This window comes from Chanodichthys erythropterus, chromosome 22 (assembly GCF_024489055.1).
Source record: "Chanodichthys erythropterus isolate Z2021 chromosome 22, ASM2448905v1, whole genome shotgun sequence".
Lineage (NCBI taxonomy): Eukaryota > Metazoa > Chordata > Actinopteri > Cypriniformes > Xenocyprididae > Chanodichthys > Chanodichthys erythropterus.
The window spans coordinates 397,834-420,930 of NC_090242.1; the positions used below are offsets into that span (position 1 = coordinate 397,834).

Consider the following 23,097-nt stretch of genomic DNA (forward strand, 5'->3'; position numbering starts at 1 on the left):
GTCGAGTTCAGATGCCCTCACTCCGCGACACGCCATTCATGCCCGCACGCACGCACGCGCGCCCCACCTCACCTCACCTCACCTCGAGTTTGCTGCTGGCTGAAAACTTGTGACAACTATTTCCGCGAAAATGCAACTGCTGCCTGGCGATAAGAAGCGAAAAAGAAAAAAGGCCCTAGATGGATGCATCCCGTGCATTTCTTTCAGGTAGGCTAGCCATTGTTCACAAACCTGAAAGTTTTGTCTATTTAAGGGCTATTTATACATTTAACGCTGCATTAATAGTTTGACCACAATCAACACATCTGCCTGATTTGATACTAATGAAATATATGTCATATTATAATTTAAATTATTGTATTGTGCTATGCATTGAGTATGGTAAACACTTGACCGATAGGTTGGGCTGTCAATACCAGAAGAGGAGCATCCATGAACCACATTATTAGACAGTTTTCTAAGGATGCATGGTTTATTAAAACCATTTAAAAATCATAATACAGCATCAGCTACATAATGCTATTCTTAAATCTACGCTTACACATGATAATACATCAATACAAGTTTAAACCCTCGCTCTGTCTTTGCGTGTTTGATGTCCACATATTCTTGTTGAAGAAATTACAGTGACTAGCATTTCTATCATAGTTGGCTTTGATCGTGGATTTGATCATGCTGTGCTGTCTAACAACAAAAATCAGCAGGCTTTTGGCGCCCTCTGCAGGCATTTGTTATAACATATAATGTATTAACAGTTCAGGAATTTTTTTTTGATGTGTTTAAATATGCAGATTAGCTTATTTTGGTTAATTTAGAAGAAATCTACAGATGCAAACAGATGGAGGGTAGTAGGCTTAAAACAAACTCCATCTAAATGTGTAGGGTTATGGTTAAGTTTTCTTTCCATTAGAGTAAAAGACATGGCAGCAAAAATGGACCTTAAAATTGTAAAATTGTAAAATCTTAAAATTGTCCACTTCATGAAAGAAGTATTCCAATAACACCAAAAAATTAAAACTATTTATTGATTTGTGCAAAATAAACAAATTATTAGTGAAACTATGTCCCTCTTCTTGGTGCAGTCATTTATTCTAAATATATAGGCTACTTGAAAATAGTTGCTGTTGACTTCTCTTGTGATAAACCTAGTGAATACTAAAGAAGACCATGGTCTCTGTGTGAACTGATTATTTTGTAGAAATCTGTGGAGTATAAAACAATTGCATGAGTGTAAGTGAAGTCAAAGTTGTCTTAATATATTTAAGGGTTCGTTATTTTTTAAATAAATAATTATGAAAAGTGCCCTTTTTTCCACTTGAGCCCCTGCCCCCCAAAATGTCTGTGCACGTCCCTGGTCTCCGTTACTCCTGTCATCGGTCCTTGTCGTTTGACTTTGTCGTCTTGCGTGTCAATGCTGCATGTGTCATGACTATGTGTCGTCTTCCATGTCGTTGCTATGCGTCGTTTCCCTCTGTCGTTACTGTGTCGTTGCTATGCGTCGTTTCCCTCTGTCATCGTTGCTATGCGTCGTTTCCCTCTGTCGTTACTGTGTCGTTGCTATGCGTCGTTACCCTCTGTCCTTACTATGTGTCGTCTTCCATGTCGTTGCTATGCGTCGTTACTATGTGTCGTCTTCCATGTCGTTACTATGCTTCTTTACCCTCTGTCATTACTATGTGTCATCTTCCAAGTCGTTGCTATGCGTCGTTACCCTCTGTCATTACTGTGTCGTCTTCCATGTCGTTACTATGTGTCGTCTTCCACGTCGTTGCTATGCGTCGTTTCCCTCCCTTTTGTAAAATGGTAAGTTGTATTTTATACTGTACACAGGGCCAGCGCAAGCTCAAATGCCGCTCTAGGCAGAGCACGATCGTGCCGCCTCCACCTCACATTCAAAATGAGGGATCCTTAAGATGCATGTAAAAAAAAAAAAATATCTATGAGATTACACTAAAATAAAAACGTGCAAGCATGTTTTCAGAGGTTTTTTTTTTTCATTCTGCAAAAAGGTGTTTTTTAGGCTAATAGATACAGAATAAAACTAAACATATGCACACAACTTTTTAGCTCACAAAACTGGAGGTTTCGATTTTTTCTTGACTGATACACATTTACACACCTACATTTCAGAAGCGTGCGCGTCGGGCTTTCACAGCGACAAACGATTTGATTGCGTCCTCGAGTTTAACATGAACTTCGGAGATCATTTTTATCAGTTTAAGCTTTGAGAAACTGCGTTCTCCAGAGCTCACATTGACGGGGAGAGTGAGAAGCACTCTCAATGCTGCAAAAACATTTGGAAAAATTTATTCCATCCCTTTTCACAGATGAATTTAAGCGCATCCAAAGGTTAAATCCAGCAACCAGGCGTCTGCCCAAAACAGTCAACTCTTCAAACAATTCCGACGCATAGCAACGACATGGAAAACGACACAGTAATGACAGAGGGTAACAACGCATAGCAACGACATGGAAGACGACACATAGTAATGACAGAGGGAAACGACGCATAGTAAAGACATGGAAGACGACGCATAGTAACGACGCATAGCAACGACATGGAAGACGACACAGTAACGACAGAGGGCAACGACAGTAACGACAGAGGGAAACGACGCATAGCAACGACACAGTAACGACAGAGGGAAACGACGCATAGCAACGACATGGAAGACGACTCATAGTCATGACACATGCAGCATTGACACGCAAGACGACAAAGTCAAACGACAAGGACCGATGACAGGAGTAAGCGGAGACGACACATAGCATAGACGGACAGCATGTCGACATAATTTTGGCACAAATGGAACCTCATAATATGCCAGACATTGTTAAATATTTAATCCCTGCGCAAAGATGCTCCTCTGCCGGTCACGGATCATGGAAGTGAAACTTAAATCGGTCACAGGGGTGGTTGGATTTTTTCACGCACATTAAAAATATTTATTAAAAGCTTCTTTCTTTTCACATTTTTATTTATAGTATTAACAAAATAGACTGTATATTAACCTATTGGGAAAGAACCGGTATGTCGGTTGGTATGTCTATGTAAAATCAGATATTGAGCGCTCAGCGCCCCCATATCTTGCCTCATAACACCTCTGCGACGATTCGACTGTGAGATTCGAATGTGCAGTGAATAGATCACATTTAACATATTTGTTGTTATATTGCATTGTATACACGATCTAACTTAATTTGTTATACAGTGAATAGCAACAATAGTGGTCTGTAACGTTAGTTTGCATACAAGAACTAAAATTATTTTGTTGTGCATTGAAGAGATACAATGTTTGTGGTACTGCATTGCATTGCAAACAAGAACTAACTTATTCTGTTGTGCACTGTTACATGGCACTTGAATAACATAAAAGAATAACATATAACATGAAGAATAACGGTCCGTGTACCTTCGTATAATTTGTTTTTTCGTTTTTGTCTTCTAAACGGAAAAAGGAAGAAAGCATTCATCCTTCAGCAGGGGCTGGCGCAAAATGCGGCATCGGCATCTGGCAGCGGCACTGAGGAGGGGGCTCAAGATGGCGGAGAGAGCAGACGCATTGTGAACAGCCCAGAGTAGCAAAGCCTTGAAAATCAACGGAGTTAACTTTTAACTTAACAAAACCCTGAAATATCAGATGTAAAACCATAGAGAACTTATCATAATAATTCAGAATCCTGTTAAAGACCCTGAGCACCTCCTGAAGTACGATATTGCAGACTACAACATGTCTAGCACAAAAGCTAATGCTAAATTGAAAACTCTTCAAGTTCAAGATCACGACTACAGTGGTCCAGAAAGGATGGAAACTAACACCAGAGGAACTAAAAACACCTTAGCATCCCCTTCCAAACCACCTGCACCACAGAAAAAGTCAAAATCAGATGACGTCATGACTACCGGTGCCCATGCTGAAAACGCCTCTAATGCTGCGATATTGGCTGCTATCGGCACTCTTCAAAACATGATGCAGGACTTCACTGAGGAACTAAAGCAGAACACGCTGACCATAGCCAACATCGCGAAAGCGGTAGATTTTAACTCTGCCGAGATCAAAGATTGTAAAGTACAGTGCCAAAAACTGCACGCCGAGGTGAAACAACTGAAAGAGGAGAATATGGAAGGCCGTTTCAGCATAAAAACGTTCCAGCGTTACTCGTCGTAATTATATTTTTACTAGTAACAATTAAATTAAAGAGCTCTATAATTTAATTTGTACTAGTAACAATTACAATTACAGAGCTCTATAATTCAATTTCTATTAGTAACAATTATGATTGTAGAGCTCTCTAATTGAATTCTTACTAGTAACAATTACAATTATAGAGCTCTATAATTCAATTTTTACTAGTAACAATTATGATTATAGAGCTCTATAATTCAATTTTTACTAGTAACAATTATGATTATAGAGCTCTCTAATTGAATTGTTACTAGTAACAATTACAATTACAGAGCTCTACAATTAATTTATTACTAGTCATATGTCTCCATTGACTTCCATTCATTTTTAATTATAGAGCTCTGTAATTCAATTGTTACTAGTAACAATTGGGATTATAGAGCTCTCTAATTGAATTGTTACTAGTAACAATTACAATTATAGAGCTCTCTAATTCAATTTTTACTAGTAACAATTACAATTATAGAGCTCTCTAATTTAATTCTTACTAGTAACAATTACAATTATAGAGCTCTCTAATTTAATTCTTACTAGTAACAATTACAATTATAGAGCTCTCTAATTGAATTCTTACTAGTAACAATTACAATTATAGAGCTCTCTAATTGAATTCTTACTAGTAACAATTGAATTACAGAGCTCTCTAATTGATTTATTACTAGTAAAAATACACATTAAAGATATGTGTAATTGCAGAGCTCTATAATTGAATTACAGAGCTCTCTAATCCAATTGTTACTAGTAACAATTGAATTAGAGAGCTCTCTAATTGTAATTTTTACTAGTAACAATTGAATTACAGAGCTCTCTAATCATAATTGTTACTAGTAACAATTGAATTAGAGAGCTCTGTAATTGAATTATAGAGCTCTATAATCAAATTGTTACTAGTAAGATTTCAATTGTAGAGCTCTCTAATTGCAATTCTTACTAGTAATAATTAAATTATAGAGCTCTCTAATTCAATTGTTACTAGTAACAATTGAATTAGAGAGCTCTATAATTGAATTACAGAGCTCTCTAATTGAATTGTTACTAGTAAGAATTAAGTTACAGAGCTCTATAATTCAGTTCTTACTAGTAACAATTAGAATTAGAGAGCTCTGTAATTGCAATCTTACTAGTACAAATTGAATTACAGAGCTCTACAATAGCAATTCTTACTAGTAACAATTGCATTACAGAGCTCTGTATTCGGCGACATATCATTATGCTAATCGTGCCTTATGCATATTCAACTGGGGTCAGTGGCGTAACTTTGTTTTACAAAGTGGGTGGGACAAGAATGTGTATGGGTGGGTGTATGTTGTATTATTATTACAATAATAATATGATATTAAAATTATAAATGTGTTCAAATATTGTAGTTTTCCTACATCTGCTATAATACAATATCGTTAGTCTCGAGAGTATGTACATTAGTTAATAAATACGACGATCCGCATTTAATAATTGAATGTCCTGATGGGCTAGTGGCAGTTTCTCCGTTTAAGGTGCAAGAGGTTCCCGGTTCTAATCCAACCATGTGTAAAAAAAAATGTTCTCATTAAAACCAAAGATTTTCATCAGTGATTGTATATCAAGAGCAGGGATACGTTTATATGTATTTTGTTTTTTGTGATTTCAACGTATCGAATAGAGAGTCTCCGCAACAGCGATAGATTGAACTGCTAATCCGTGTGCACGAGCGCTGTGAACCCTGTTGCACGCGCCTCTGATAACAGTGACAACGAGCACTCAACAACATCATTTCAAAAACAACACATCCCAGCGCCAAATCGCCTATTATTAACACAAATTGATAATCAACTAGAGGTGTTTATTTTGTATTAGATATCCGCGATAATCATTCTATTATTGCATAACAATACTAAATATAGGGCATTTCACCCTATATTATGTCCAGTGATATGGAGTGTTCTTGGCTCTTAGCTTTACCAATATACAAAGGTGAATGAATATAACGACTAAATATAGGCTTTCATCTCAGGCATCATCTTAATTTTGCTTTAATGTGAACATGATTAATATGTTACCTAAGTCTGTAAAATATTTCAGGATACTTCAGAACCACGCTACAGGGCTTTTATTTTGAAACGCACCTTTGTAGGCGGGAAATCTGCAATCTGTTTTGCATCTCATGAATAGGAGTTTTTACTAGTAATAATACAATTATAGAGCTCTGTAATTAGAATTGTTACTAGTAAGAATTGAATTAAAGAGCTCTCTAATTCAGTTTTTACTAGTAACAATTACAATTAGAGAGCTCTATAATTCAGTTTTTACTAGTAACAATTGAATTAGAGAGCTCTCTAGTGGAATTGTAGAGCTCTGCAATTGGATTATTACTAGTAACAATTGAATTACAGAGCTCTGCAATTGAATTCTTACTAGTAATAAATGAATTGTAGAGCTCTCTAATGGGAATTGTTACTAGTAAAAACTGAATTATAGAGCTCTACAATTCAGTTGTTACTATGGGAGGCCGTTTCAGCATAAAAACGTTCCAGCATTACTCGTCGTAATTATATTTTTACTAGTAACAATTAAATTAAAGAGCTCTATAATTTAATTTGTACTAGTAACAATTACAATTATAGAGCTCTATAATTCAATTTTTACTAGTAACAATTATGATTGTAGAGCTCTCTAATTGAATTATAGAGCTCTGCAATTGTATTCTTACTAGTAACAACTGAATTGTAGAGCTCTATAATTCAGTTTTTACTAGTAACAATTCCAATTAGAGAGCTCTACAATTCATTTATTACTAGTAAGAATTCAATTGCAGAGCTCTGTAATTCAATTGTTACTAGTAATAATCCAATTGCAGAGCTCTACAATTCCACTAGAGAGCTCTCTAATTCAATTGTTACTAGTAAAAACTGAATTAGAGAGCTCTCTAATTGTAATTGGTACTAGTAAAAACTGAATTAGAGAGCTCTTTAATTCAATTCTTACTAGTAACAATTCTAATTACAGAGCTCTATAATTGTATTATTACTAGTAAAAACTCCTATTCATGAGATGCAAAACAGATTGCAGATTTCCCGCCTACAAAGGTGCGTTTCAAAATAAAAGCCCTGTGGTTCTAAAGTATCCTGAAATATTTTACAGACTTAGGTAAGATATTAATCATGTTCACATTAAAGCAAAATTAAGATGATGCCTGAGATGAAAGCCTATATTTAGTCGTTGTATTCATTCACCTTTGTATATTGGTAAAGCTAAGAGCCAAGAACACTCCATATCACTGGACATAATATAGGGTGAAATGCCCTAAGCCACCCAAAGTGTTTTGACAAACTTGATATTAAGGAGTATAAATTCATTTTAAATATTTACAGTGTTTAGTATTGTTATGCAATAATAGAATGATTATCGCGGATATGTAATACAAAATAAACACCTCTAGTTGATTATCAATTTGTGTTAATAATAGGCGATTTGGCGTTGGGATGTGTTGTTTTTTAAATCATGTTGTTGAGTGCTCGTTGTCACTGTTATCAGAGGCGCGTGCAACAGGGTTCTATTCGATACGTTGAAATCACAAAAAACAAAATGCACATAAACGTGTCTCTGCTCTTGATATACAATCACTGATGAAAATATTTGGTTTTAATGAGGAAAAAAAAAATTACACATGGCTGGATTAGAACCGGCAACCTCTTGCACCCTAAACGGAGAAATGGCCACTAGTCCACCAAGACATTCAATTATCAGAGGCGGATCGTCGTATTTATTAACTAATATACATACTCTCGAGACTAACGACATTGTGTTATAGCAGATGTAGGAAAACTATCATATTTGAACACATTTATCATTTTAAAATCATATTATTATTATAATAATAATACAACATACCCCCCCCCATACACATTCTTGTCCCACCCACTTTGTAAAACAAAGTTACGCCACTGACCCCAGTTGAATATACATAAGGCACGATTAGCATAATGATATGTCGCCGAATACAGAGCTCTGTAATGCAATTGTTACTAGTAAGAATTGCTATTGTAGAGCTCTGTAATTCAATTTGTACTAGTAAGATTGCAATTACAGAGCTCTCTAATTCTAATTGTTACTAGCAAGAACTGAATTATGGAGCTCTGTAACTTAATTCTTACTAGTAACAATTCGATTAGAGAGCTCTGTAATTCAATTAGAGAGCTCTATAATCAAATTGTTACTAGTAACAATTGAATTAGAGAGCTCTATAATTTAATTATTACTAGTAAGAATTGCAATTAGAGAGCTCTACAATTGAATTCTTACTAGTAACAATTTGATTATAGAGCTCTATAATTGAATTACAGAGCTCTCTAATTCAATTGTTACTAGTAACAATTACAATTAGAGAGCTCTGTAATTCAATTATAGAGCTCTGCAATTACACATATCTTTAATGTGTATTTTTACTAGTAATAAATCAATTAGAGAGCTCTGTAATTCAATTGTTACTAGTAAGAATTCAATTAGAGAGCTCTATAATTGTAATTGTTACTAGTAAGAATTCAATTAGAGAGCTCTATAATTGAATTCTTACTAGTAACAATTCAATTAGAGAGCTCTATAATTGTAATTGTTACTAGTAAAAATTGAATTAGAGAGCTCTATAATTGTAATTGTTACTAGTAACAATTCAATTAGAGAGCTCTATAATCCCAATTGTTACTAGTAACAATTGAATTACAGAGCTCTATAATTAAAAATGAATGGAAGTCAATGGAGACATATGACTAGTAATAAATTAATTGTAGAGCTCTCTAATTGTAATTGTTACTAGTAACAATTGAATTAGAGAGCTCTATAATCATAATTGTTACTAGTAAAAATTGAATTATAGAGCTCTATAATTGTAATTGTTACTAGTAAGAATTCAATTAGAGAGCTCTACAATCATAATTGTTACTAGTAAAAATTGAATTATAGAGCTCTGTAACTTAATTCTTACTAGTAACAATTCAATTAGAGAGCTCTGTAATTCAATTATAGAGCTCTCTAATTCATTTGTTACTAGTAACAATTGAATTAGAGAGCTCTATAATTTAATTATTACTAGTAAGAATTGCAATTAGAGAGCTCTACAATTGAATTCTTACTAGTAACAATTTGATTATAGAGCTCTATAATTCAATTACAGAGCTCTCTAATTCAATTGTTACTAGTAACAATTATGATTAGAGAGCTCTGTAATTCAATTGTTACTAGTAACAATTACAATTAGAGAGCTCTCTAATTCAATTGTTACTAGTAACAATTGAATTAGAGAGCTCTGTAATTCAATTATAGAGCTCTGCAATTACACATATCTTTAATGTGTATTTTTACTAGTAATAAATCAATTAGAGAGCTCTGTAATTCAATTTTTACTAGTAAGAATTCAATTAGAGAGCTCTATAATTGTAATTGTTACTAGTAAGAATTGAATTAGAGAGCTCTATAATTGTAATTGTTACTAGTAAGAATTGAATTAGAGAGCTCTATAATTGTAATTGTTACTAGTAAGAATTGAATTAGAGAGCTCTATAATTGTAATTGTTACTAGTAAAAATTGAATTAGAGAGCTCTATAATTGTAATTGTTACTAGTAACAATTCAATTAGAGAGCTCTATAATCCCAATTGTTACTAGTAACAATTGAATTACAGAGCTCTATAATTAAAAATGAATGGAAGTCAATGGAGACATATGACTAGTAATAAATTAATTGTAGAGCTCTCTAATTGTAATTGTTACTAGTAACAATTGAATTAGAGAGCTCTATAATCATAATTGTTACTAGTAAAAATTGAATTATAGAGCTCTATAATCATAATTGTTACTAGTAAAAAATTGAATTATAGAGCTCTATAATTGTAATTGTTACTAGTAAGAATTCAATTAGAGAGCTCTACAATCATAGTTGTTACTAGTAAAAATTGAATTATTGAGCTCTGTAATTGTAATTGTTACTAGTACAAATTAAATTATAGAGCTCTTTAATTTAATTGTTACTAGTAAAAATATAATTACGACGAGTAACGCTGGAACGTTTTTATGCTGAAACGGCCTTCCATAGCAATCTTACTAGTACAAATTGAATTACAGAGCTCTACAATAGCAATTCTTACTAGTAACAATTGCATTACAGAGCTCTGTATTCGGCGACATATCATTATGCTAATCGTGCCTTATGCATATTCAACTGGGGTCAGTGGCGTAACTTTGTTTTACAAAGTGGGTGGGACAAGAATGTGTATGGGTGGGTGTATGTTGTATTATTATTACAATAATAATATGATATTAAAATTATAAATGTGTTCAAATATTGTAGTTTTCCTACATCTGCTATAATACAATATCGTTAGTCTCGAGAGTATGTACATTAGTTAATAAATACGACGATCCGCATTTATTAATTGAATGTCCTGATGGGCTAGTGGCAGTTTCTCCGTTTAAGGTGCAAGAGGTTGCCGGTTCTAATCCAACCATGTGTAAAAAAAAATTTCTCATTAAAACCAAAGATTTTCATCAGTGATTGTATATCAAGAGCAGGGATACGTTTATATGTATTTTGTTTTTTGTGATTTCAACGTATCGAATAGAGAGTCTCCGCAACAGCGATAGATTGAACTGCTAATCCGTGTGCACGAGCGCTGTGAACCCTGTTGCACGCGCCTCTGATAACAGTGACAACGAGCACTCAACAACATCATTTCAAAAACAACACATCCCAGCGCCAAATCGCCTATTATTAACACAAATTGATAATCAACTAGAGGTGTTTATTTTGTATTAGATATCCGCGATAATCATTCTATTATTGCATAACAATACTAAATATAGGGCATTTCACCCTATATTATGTCCAGTGATATGGAGTGTTCTTGGCTCTTAGCTTTACCAATATACAAAGGTGAATGAATATAACGACTAAATATAGGCTTTCATCTCAGGCATCATCTTAATTTTGCTTTAATGTGAACATGATTAATATGTTACCTAAGTCTGTAAAATATTTCAGGATACTTCAGAACCACGCTACAGGGCTTTTATTTTGAAACGCACCTTTGTAGGCGGGAAATCTGCAATCTGTTTTGCATCTCATGAATAGGAGTTTTTACTAGTAATAATACAATTATAGAGCTCTGTAATTAGAATTGTTACTAGTAAGAATTGAATTAAAGAGCTCTCTAATTCAGTTTTTACTAGTAACAATTACAATTAGAGAGCTCTATAATTCAGTTTTTACTAGTAACAATTGAATTAGAAAGCTCTCTAGTGGAATTGTAGAGCTCTGCAATTGGATTATTACTAGTAACAATTGAATTACAGAGCTCTGCAATTGAATTCTTACTAGTAATAAATGAATTGTAGAGCTCTCTAATGGGAATTGTTACTAGTAAAAACTGAATTATAGAGCTCTACAATTCAGTTGTTACTAGTAAGAATACAATTGCAGAGCTCTATAATTCAATTAGAGAGCTCTACAATCATAATTGTTACTAGTAAAAATTGAATTATAGAGCTCTATAATTGTAATTGTGGAATGCTGGAACGTTTTTATGCTGAAACGGCCTCCCATATAATTGTTACTAGTAAAAATTGAATTATAGAGCTCTATAATTGTAATTGTTACTAGTACAAATTAAATTAAAGAGCTCTTTAATTTAATTGTTACTAGTAAAAATATAATTACGACGAGTAATGCTGGAACGTTTTTATGCTGAAACGGCCTCCCATACATGCAGTTCACAGGACGCCACTTCAGAGACGAACTCTGGCGGATCACCAAACTTCACCGCGTCTGCAAGGATCTCAACATCCGTTTCGCAGAAGACCTCACCAAGGAGGACAGAGAGGCACGGAGGGCTGTGTGGCCGAAAGTTGAACAAGCAAGGAAAGCAGGTCTAAAGGCAGTGTTCCGGGGCCCCCATGCTTTCATTAATGGTCAAAGAGTTTCACCATAGACAGAACTGTTCAGGGTTTTTGATTCCCGAAAACGAGTGAGTTCAAATGGAAACGTATTCTCGGGGCTTTGCTACTATTATATATTCCTGATAGGTAACTTCTACTGTTGTTCTAAGTAAGTTCATCAATCCGTTGTTACAGTTTGTCACTTATTATTTATTTATTTTTATTTTTCCATGTTCAGTTTAAAGAGTAACATTTCTCTCATTTCTGTTAATGCAAGGGGTTTAAGAGACATGACTAAAAGAAAAAGTATTTTTTTATTTTGTAAAGTGAAGAAGTCAAACAATTTTTTTGCAGGAAACACATTCTAAGGTTGATGATGTTACATTTTGGTCTAAACAATCCCAGGTAAAAAAGTAGTATACTTTAGTGTATTTGAAATATGAATGAAGTACATGAATTATAAAACAAGTATACTTCTACTTGTTGTACTTTATTTAAAGAGTATTTGATTTGTACTTTTTAAAAGTATACTTCAAAAAAGATGTAATTAAGTTCAACTTAATAGTCCAAACAGTAAGTATACTAATTTATCAGTAATCAAATTATTTTCTAAATGTACTTTTTGAAAGTGTACTTTGTTGTTAATGTATTTTAAATTGTATTGAAGTTTATTTTTTTTAAGTGTATTAAATTTGACATACTTAGAGTGGCAATTCAGTGTACTTATGGGAAGTATATATTTTTTGGAAATTAATTGTTAGTATACTTTTTTTAAAGTGTACTATGTTCTCACTTCATTAGAAGTGTGACTTATACAGTACACTCTAAAATAAGTGTATTTTTAGTGGCATATCAGAGTACTCATAAAATATGTTAAAATACAAAAATGTATAGTGGTAATTTAGTGTACTTTTAGTAAGTACGCTTATTTGTAATACAAAGTATAATTTATTAAAGTGTACACTGATTTCACTTCATCTGTAGTGTAATCTTAGAGTCAGTCTGTCGTTATCTGGCTCGGCTCGGTGTTCATCTTCAGTTCTCTCTTCACAGCAGTTCAGTCAGTGTACTGTTTGAGTACATGACTTACTCGGGGATATTGGTTTGTTTGAACTCAGAGGGAGTGTCAGCCACATTAAAAAAGTTAACAGCTTAAGTCATTTGTGGATTAATGTGTATTGGAGACGCGAACCGTTTAAAACGATTCAGTTCGATTTGGTGAACTGGTTCAAAAAGATCCGGTTACATCGAATGATTCGTTCGCGAACCGGATATCATCACAAACTGCTTTGTTTTGAACTCTCTCTCACAACAGATACGGAAAAGAAGACAATGCTGAATAAAGTCGTAGTTTTTGCTATTTTTGGACCAAAATGTATTTTCGATGCTTCAAAAAATCTAACTGACCCTCTGATGTCACATGGACTACTTTGATGATGTTTTTCTTACCTTTAGAGCTCTCGGACTAAATCTAAAATATCTTAAACTTTGTTCCAAAGATAAACAGAGGTCTTACGGGTTTGGAACAACATGAGGGTAAGTTATTAATGACATAATTTTGCTATTTGGGTGAACTAACCCTTTAATTTGAAGAACATGCATGTTCACGTTATGTCTTGGAATACAGACTTGACTTCCCAGATTACAAATTTGAAAATCCACTTAACTCTGCCATTTTTGCCGGGAACTTCTTGTTTGAATTTCACTGATTAAGCAATATGGTAAAAGTGACAGTGGGCTGGTACGGATTAAGGCTGGGATAAACGATAATTTTTTTTACGATTATTTTGGCGATTATTTTTCGATGCATCGATTAATCTAACGACTCTTTTTTTCAGTCCGATTCTATTTCGGTTTGATTCGATTATCGATAATCTCCCCATTAATTGACTAATACCAATTTATGAAAAAGTCCAAAATAAAAGACTATCCAAGTGCAAAGTAATGCATTAGTCAGAGGTAGCGTTCGATAAACTAGCTTACTAAAAAAAAGTGCATCTTGTAATTCTTCTTTCAGATGAAAATAACAACAAATTGATGTCTAGCATTCAATAAATAAAAAAAAAGGTCGCCCAAAATACTTGTTTAGAGCAATTGAAAGAATACAGTAACCAATGTAAACTTGAGGGCTTTAAGCTAACACAGAGAGTGCTTTTCCAACAAAAAATTAACATTGACAGTGGGAGCCAGCAGCCTGTCATGGTGTCCTTCCTGAACCAACAGAATTTAACATTTGTTGAAAACGCATATCTTACTGAAAAAAGTGCATCTTTTAATTCTTCATTCACATAAAAATAACATCAACGTATAGTAGTAATACACTCTGCCACTCACCTTTTTCTTAAAAAAAAAAATACTAATGTAGGTAACTAGAATTTAATAAATGGAACATTATTGTAAAGTGTATCGATTTGTTATACACGGATTCAGATGTCTCATGAGTTCAGTGTTGGACAGATCAGTTGTTTTAACCATTCATTTAAGTGAATCAGTTCAACTGAGTCATTAGTTCGTGAATCAGACATGTCATTATTGGATGTGTAAGCGCTGTATGATTATCCCGGCAGTTTATTTTTTAGCACAACTTTTCAGCAAAAAAATTATCTCAGAATGCTCCATGTGAAACTTTGTTCATCCCAGCCCTGGTACGGAAATAACTACAAGGCCTCTGGCAAACTGGCGCAGGTACCAATACTGTGACCACAAGTGACATATTGCATTTATAGGCAACCCTCACAGGGAAAGGAAAAAAAGGCGAGCTGAAGGAGCAGCTTGAGCCAGAAAAAAACAACGCAATTTTAGGTACAGTAATGTCGTAGTTATGAATCCAAATCCATTGTCATGATTGATTGACAAATCCATTATAATCAATGATTGTATTTCAATGTTATACATTGTCTATCCTGTTTTCATTCATCCCCATGTCTCTTTCCTGTTTTCACAGATGCAGTGAGGGAGCGATTCCCCAACACCGAGGTGGCAGAGATCCAGGCCCTTCTACGGAGGAAGTGCAACAATGAGAGCTACAAGGCCTCTAGTAACTCAAGTCAGAGCTACAGGTGCTGGTCATATAATTAGAATATCGTGAGAAAGTTACTTTTTTTTTATTGTAAATTATTTTTAAAAATGAAACTTTCATATATTCTAGATTCCCTACATGTAAAGTAAAACATTTCAAAAGTTTTTTTTTAATTTTTTAATTTTTTTTATTTTGATGATTAGAGTGTACAGCTCATGAAAGTCCAAAATCCAGTATCTCAAAATATTAGAATATTTTCTAAGATCAATCAAAAAATGGATTTTCAAAACAGAAAAGTTCAAGTTCTTGCTTTAGCATGTTCATTTGTGCACTCAATACTTGGTCGGCAGCACATATTACAGCAAATGACTTGCTCCTAGCACAAATTACAGCATCAGTGAAGTGTGGCATGGAAATGATCAGCCTGTGGCACTGCTGAGGCACTATTGAGCCTTCAGATCATCTGTATATTGTTGGATCGACTGTTTCTCATCTTTCTCTTGAAAATATCCCATAGATTCAGGTCAGGCATGTTGGCTGGCCAATAAAACACAGTAATATCATGGTCAGCAAACCACTTGGAAGTGTTTTTTGCACTGTGGGCAGGTGCTAAAGTCCTGCTGGAAAAGGAAATCAGCATCTCCATAAAGCTTGTCAGCAGATGGAAGCATAAAGTGCTCCAAAATCTCCTGGAAGATGGCTGCATTGACGTTGCACTTGATAAAACACAATGGACCAACACTAGCAGATGTCACGGCCCCCCAAATCATTACTGACTTCAGAAACTTCCCACTAGACTTCAAGCAGCTTGGATTATGTGCCTCTCCAGTCTTCCTTCAGACTCTGGGACCATGATGTCAACATGAAATGCAAAATTTACTTTTATCTGAAAAGAGGACTTTCAACCACTGTTCACTGTCCAGTTCTTTTTCTCCTTAGCCCAGGTAAGATGCTTCTGACGTTGTTTCTGTTTCAGAAGTGGCTTGGTAGTCCTTTTCCTGAAGATGTCTAAGTGTGGTGACTCTTGATGCTCTGACTCCGGCTTCATTTGACTCATTTTGAAGCTCTCCCAAGTGTTTGAATCGGCTTTACTTGACAGTATTCTCAAGCTTGTGGTCATCCCTGTTGCTTGTGCTCCTTTGCCTACCCAATTTCTTCCTTCTAGTCAACTTTGCATTTAATATGCTTTGATACATCACTCTGTAAACAGCCACCCCATTCAGTAATGACCTTCTGTGACTTACTCTCTTTGAGGAGGGTGTCAGTGATTGTCTCCTGGACCATTGCCAAGTCAGCAGTCTTCCCCATTAGTGTGGTTTCAAAGAACAAGAGATACCCGGAATTTATACTGTAGGGATGGTCGTTTAATGAAACTCAAATGTAAATATTCTAATATTTTGAGATACTGGATTTTGGACTTTCATTAGCTGTATGCTCTAATCAACAAATTAAAAAAAAAAAAAAAAAAAACTTTTGAAATGTTTTACTTTACATGTAGGGAATCTAGTATAAATGAAAGTTTCATTTTTTTAAATAATTTACAATGAAAAAATGAACTTTTTCACGATATTCTAATTATATGACCAGCACCTGTAGATATGCATGTGTAGTAAGTTGTTTGCCATTGTTCTGTTCCCGGCATTTCAGAGAAAGTCGACTGTTCAAGGTTCCTCCTTTTGCCAATATCTGCTTTTGTGTGTTACTTTAGTGTTAATAATAAAGATCCTTTTCTGAAATGCAATTTGTAATCTGTTGATTTAATGTATTTGAACTGAATTGTAATGTAATACACTTGTAGTGTAATACCAACATTCATGCTTAAGTATAACAAAATGGGGATAAAATTACAAATGAAATGTACTTTCAATTTGTTTCTACCTTACACTATAATAACATTGCACTGAAAGTACGTGTCTATGATGTTTAGGTTGTAATTGAACTTCACTTCAAAAACATTATTATTGTCATAGTGGGACACTTTAAAAGCACTAAATATAGTTAGGAAGTGCATTTGTAGATCACTTGAAATGTTACAGAGGCATACTAAATTAACTGTTTATAGTAATTATAAGTATGATAGCAGTATGCACAAAATGTACTTAAACACAACTATAATTTGCACTGCAATGCCTTTTTAAGTGTATTTACATTAGAATAGCAATACAATGCAATTGTACTGTAAGTGTGCTTAATTGCTCATGAATCTTGATTTTCATTAGTGTATTTTAGTGCACTTGAAGTTTAAAAAAAGTTGTTCCATTTTAGTATACTATTTACACTAGAAGTGTAGTTAAATAGATGTTAAGTTGAAGTTAATACATAATTGAATACACTTAACTATACTTGGATTTGACGAAAATAGTACAAAATGTAGAAAATATACTTAGTACACTTTATTAAAGTATATTTTTAATATAATTCTTTTTCACCTGGGATGGGGAGATGAAGCTTATTTTAGTCATGGCACTTCAAGGTCAGCAGGTGTCGCCATCCTCCTAAATAATTTCAAAGGTCAAATTGTGTCCCACATGGCTGACGAATTTGGTCACTGGTTGATTCTTATCATAAATATAGATGGTCTGAAATTCATCTTAGCCAACATTTATGGATATAACATCAGTAGAGAAAACCGAAACCTACCAGAGCAAATTAGTTTAGAATTAGACAATCTTAAATTAACACATTCGACTGATAACATTATTATTGGTGGTGACCTAAACCTAGTTCATGATGAATTTCTTGATAAATATCCTTGCAGATACTCTGTAAGCCATCCAAACACTATATTCACGAACTTCTGTGAAAAACAAAATTTGGTTGATATTTGGAGACGCTTAAATCCAGAAATATCTAAATACTCCTGGTTTAGTTCAAGCCACAATTATAAATCCAGAATTGATCACTGGTTAATTACATATAATTTGCTACTTTATAATATTAGTTCTGATATTTCTGCTGCACCACTAACAGATCATAGTGTTATTCTACTACAGATCAAACCCAATGACAACAATGTCCACTCACGTACATATTGGAAGTTCAATTCCAGTCTGCTCAAAAATAATGACTACTGCCAAAAAATCTAATTATTAATGAAAGAATATGCCAATTCTGAGGAGCTAACAACTGCTACCAAAAAGTGGGAATTCCTAAAATATTAAATACGCCAATTTACCATCTCATTCAGTAAAATGCTTAAAAAAGATAGTGAAAAACAAGAAGTAGACATTATTAATCAGTTAAATATGTATTGCAATAGACCAAACCCAACTGAAGACGACAGACAGAAGATACTAAGCCTCCAACCTAAACTAGATGAAATTTACAGTCGCAAGGCCCAAGGGGCATTTATTAGATCCAGAGCTAAGTGGATAGAGGAGGGGGAAAGAAATTCATCGTATTTCTGTGGTCTTGAAAAAAGAAGACAGGAAAAAAACAGCATCAGATCCCTGATAGTTGATAATAAAGAAGTCACAAATGAAAATATAATCTCTTCAGAAATCTGGAAATTCTATAGCCAGCTCTATAGCTCTAAATTTTCTAGCATGGACTGTCAGAATTTTTTTCATGATATAGCAGAACATATTCCAAAAATAGAAGATGGCTTCAAACAAACGTGATAATCAAATAACAATTACAGAACTAGACGCAGTAATTGGTCGTCTCTCTCTTAACAAAGCCCCCGGATCCGATGGTCTCACAGGTGATTTTTACAGACATTTTGGGTAGATTTGAGAGACCTGCTGCTACAAGTCTTTATTGAAATATTTGAGACTTGTATACTTCCACCAACAATGAGACATGGAGTTATCATCTCTATCCCAAAACCTGGAAAAGATCCCAGAATTATAGATAACAGAAGACCCATTACACTCAGAAATTCAGACTACAAACTCCTAACTTACATCTTTGCTTCTCGTCTTCAAAAAGGGATTTCAGATCTTATTGCAGATACACAGTCAGGATTCTTAAATGGAAGATCAATTCATAACAATATAAGATTAGTAATGGACATTATTGAGTATAGAAACCAAATAGAGGATGATGGTTTTCTTTTCTTTCTAGACTTCTATAAAGCATTTGACTCCGTGGAACATCCATTTATTCTCTCGGTGCTCAAACACTTTGGGTTTGGAGTTAAATTTAGAGAATGGGTTGGTGGTTTATATCGTGATATTAATAGTTGTGTCCTATTACCTAGTGGTACCACCCCAAGCTTCAAGATTAATGTGGGCATCCCTCAAGGTTGCCCTATCTCACCATACCTTTTCATCTTAGCTACAGAAATGCTAGCAATCTATATTAAAAACTGTAATGATATTAAAAAACTTAATGTTCTTGGCACAGATATAATAATTAGCCAACTAGCAGATGACACAACAATTTTCTTAAAAGATAAATACCAAATTTCAACAACTATTTCCAAAATTGAAAAATTTTCGAAAGCCTCAGGTTTAACATTAAACTTAAAAAAATGTGAATTGCTTGCTGTACACTGTAAAAAGTAAAACATTGGTGTTCTTCGTTTGATATATTTTTTTCCATTCCAATAGCCTAAAATTATTAGATTGTTAAGTAAAATTACATTTTGTAATTTATATGTGTCTTTCAATCTATTTTCTTAGATCGATACAATATAAAATTATAACATAACAATGAAATTTAAATCATACATTCGATCAAACGACTTTTATTAGATTAAGCATGGTTTGCGCATGCGCACACATGAAAACTCGAGAGAAGGTTCTGGAAGAGACCTACGGCAGCAGAAGTGGCAGAAGTCGGAGGAGGCGCGAAGCGAACAGGACAGGACACTTTGTCAGGTAAGGGAGGAATTAACCAAAATTGTACGTCTGTGTTACCCTTTATTTCAGCACTCACACTATAATTTTTATAAGGTAACGTTAACTAGTTCAGTTTTTATAAGGTGACTTCCTTGTCACTGTTTTACTGATAGCCAGTCTACCGCGACCTTTCTAGCATAACGTTAAAGTAATGAGGAAACTCATCCAGCATTTAAATACTTGAATAGCATTAACGTCATATCATTTTAATGAACAGATACGCAGATTAGAATTTATTATAACGTTAATTTTGACATTAGCGGTATAGCGTTAACATTGCGCCATTTTACAGCTAACGATTTTCCTGGGAAATCCAAGAACTTAATATTATCTACCGATTGAACGGATATTATGAAAGGAAAAAATATTTTTTTAGTTGTATTCATGACTAAAGCTTGAGTATATTGCATTTCTTTGCCGAAAGAAATGAATCACCTCAATATGCGAGTGACGTGTAACGTTTCCCGCTCAGAATTTAGGCTTAACGTTACTGGCTCACCTCCGGGCGCTCAATGCCATTATAAACGCTGATTTTATATGTTTTATGTTTTAAATTTGCTAAGGCAGGAAATGAATGTGAGGAAAATTAATTTACACTTTGAAACTGTAAAACTAAAATGGATTAATGTTTGGATTTTAATTTTAGGAAAGCTGCTGCTTGGTAGGCCTAGTTCCTGGTGCCAGTTTTGGTTGTCCAGTCTTCGCTGACACTGGTAAGTTGTTTTTGCCATTGAGGGGAGGGGGTTGGGGTCAGTAGGTGATTCGTGCATTACATTCAATACTGATTGCACTGATTCAGGGCTGGAGCAAATGATTACATATGCTGCGTCCCAATTCGCCTACTTATACGCCCTAAAAGTATGTACTCTTTTTGTGGAGAAAAAGTATAAACTTTTGAGTGTGTAGCAAAAGAGTATGCAAGCCATGGGAGATAAGTTACTACTTTGGCATCTTTAACGGACGGATCTGTCGCGTGCATCCTGTCATCGTAAACTGGCATGTCAATCATCTTATCACAGTTAAAATCCTCCATTCCATCTATTTTAATTTCCTACCTTTTCGGAGAGAAATGTTGTAGCACGTTCATCTACCAGTTGTGTGTTTTCCATGCGGAGACTGTCCTGGTGTGTTTGCAATTTGAATATAATGATTCATTTAAAAGTTAATGGCTTAACGTATCTTTGCAAATGTTCAAAATGCTGCTGCAGTTGCAATATAATGTAGATAACATTGAATAAATAAATTTTTGCCAGGTAAGATATGATAATTAATTTACTTATGTTTCAGAAAGATGACAATTTAATATTTGACTGGGAAGAATTGCAAATGTTGAGAGGTGGCCAGCACTTTTTCAAATTGAAGAGGTCAGTTTTGGTACAAAACTATGTTGATTCTTGTTCATTTGGTATTCATAACAGTATTTGATTACAGCTTTTGTTACTAATTTAAATAATTTGGTCAATTATTAATCCCAAACTTTGTATTTTCTGCTCTTTTCATTTTTTAGATCAGTGCAGAGTTCATGAGAATCACAACGGAAAAAGGGTGGCGTGACAAAGGAAAAGAATGGCAGGATTTTACATCGTTTAGATGAGGTACAATTACGACTGAGTCAGACTGAATCAAATATGTTTGATATTACCTTAACTGGTCTGTTCTATGGTCGCTATGACAGGGTTGTACATGAACTTTTTTTGCGCGTAACACTGGTGCTACAAAGGTTAAAAGATTTTTAGCACCAGTAGCCTGAAAGTTGTCAGCACAGACTGATTTCTTTTGTAGCATGTTTGTCACACTGTACAGCCCTGTATGATGCCAACATTAAAACCCTGACAACTCAATTGTTTGTGCTCAAAACGAACTCCGTCTAACCACAATGAGTGAAGATCTGAGCATGATGCCCCTAAAACTAACATTGTTAGCCTTTTCAGTGTGGTGTTATATGGAGGCAATCTGCATTTGGCTCAGCTGAAGTGTTATGGATGCCCTGGTTGTTTTAAAGGGATAGTTCACCCAAAAATGAAAATTTGATGTTTATCTGCTTACCCCCAGCGCATCCAAGATGTAGATGTCTTTGTTCAGTAAAACACAAATTAAGATTTGTGACGACACAGTGATGTCTTAAGACACGAAACGATCAGTTTGTGTGAGAAACTGAACAGTATTTATATCATTTTTTACCTCTAATACACCACTATGTCCAACTGTGTTCATCAATCGATTCGTGATGTCTGATCGCGCTCTGACAAAAGCAGTGATGTCTCGCCCATATACTTCAATGAGTGCTAGACATCACTTCCGTTGTCGGAGCGAGTTCAGACATCACAAATCGATTGATGAACACAGTTGGACATAGTGGTGTATTAGAGGTAAAAAATGATATAAATACTGTTCGGTTTCTCACACAAACCGATCGTTTCGTGTCTTCATTTAATTTTGGATTTGTCTATGGAAGTTTTTTCGACTCTTATAGTCCAAGTTCCCGCTGACTTCCATTGTACCACTGACAGACGGCAGCGGTTGATTTAAAAATCATCATGTGTTCTACTGAAGAAACAAAGACATCTACATCTTGGATGCGCTGGGGGTAAGCAGATAAACATCACATTTTCATTTTTGGGTGAACTATCCCTTTAAAGGTTGTATCAGCGATTGCAGGCCCAAACATAAATGATCATATTCATCCTTATGATCCGCTAGCTGCACGCCCCATAAGCAGGCCGTCAAAAAAAACGCTTTTGTAGGCAGCCTAGGGTCTGAGATCTGTACACAAAAACAATAGACCACAACAGTGCTATCAACCACTCAAAACCAAAATAGTGTTTAATTTTCTGAGATACTTATACACTCTTTATTCATTACTATGTATTGTCTTGCCAGGATATGCCAGGTGATGGACTGGAGCAAACAATGGCCGTCTTAATCTGTGAGATAGACAGACACCAGGGTTCTCATTGAGTCCACAGAGGTCCTCAGTAACGTGCCCTCAACCGCAGCTGCTGTAGCAATGCTGTTTGGACTAACATATGTGGTATACCTCGAGTATCCAAAAGAACTGAAATTCACTTGAGTTTTTTCTGAAAGTTTTAATGGAACTTGGCGCAAGAAAAATGACCCCCAAAATATGTCGCCTCTCCACTCTGCT

At 34.7% G+C, this 23,097-nt stretch overlaps 1 long non-coding RNA gene across 1 annotated transcript; it reads left to right on the forward strand.

The window, feature by feature from the left end:
- Positions 1 to 19,857: 19,857 nt before the first annotated feature.
- LOC137013282 (uncharacterized) lies at positions 19,858 to 21,290 on the forward strand. The gene is made up of 3 exons (XR_010893691.1): positions 19,858 to 19,931; positions 20,599 to 20,665; positions 21,240 to 21,290. It is a non-coding gene; the product is annotated as an uncharacterized lncRNA (long non-coding RNA).
- Positions 21,291 to 23,097: the final 1,807 nt, after the last annotated feature.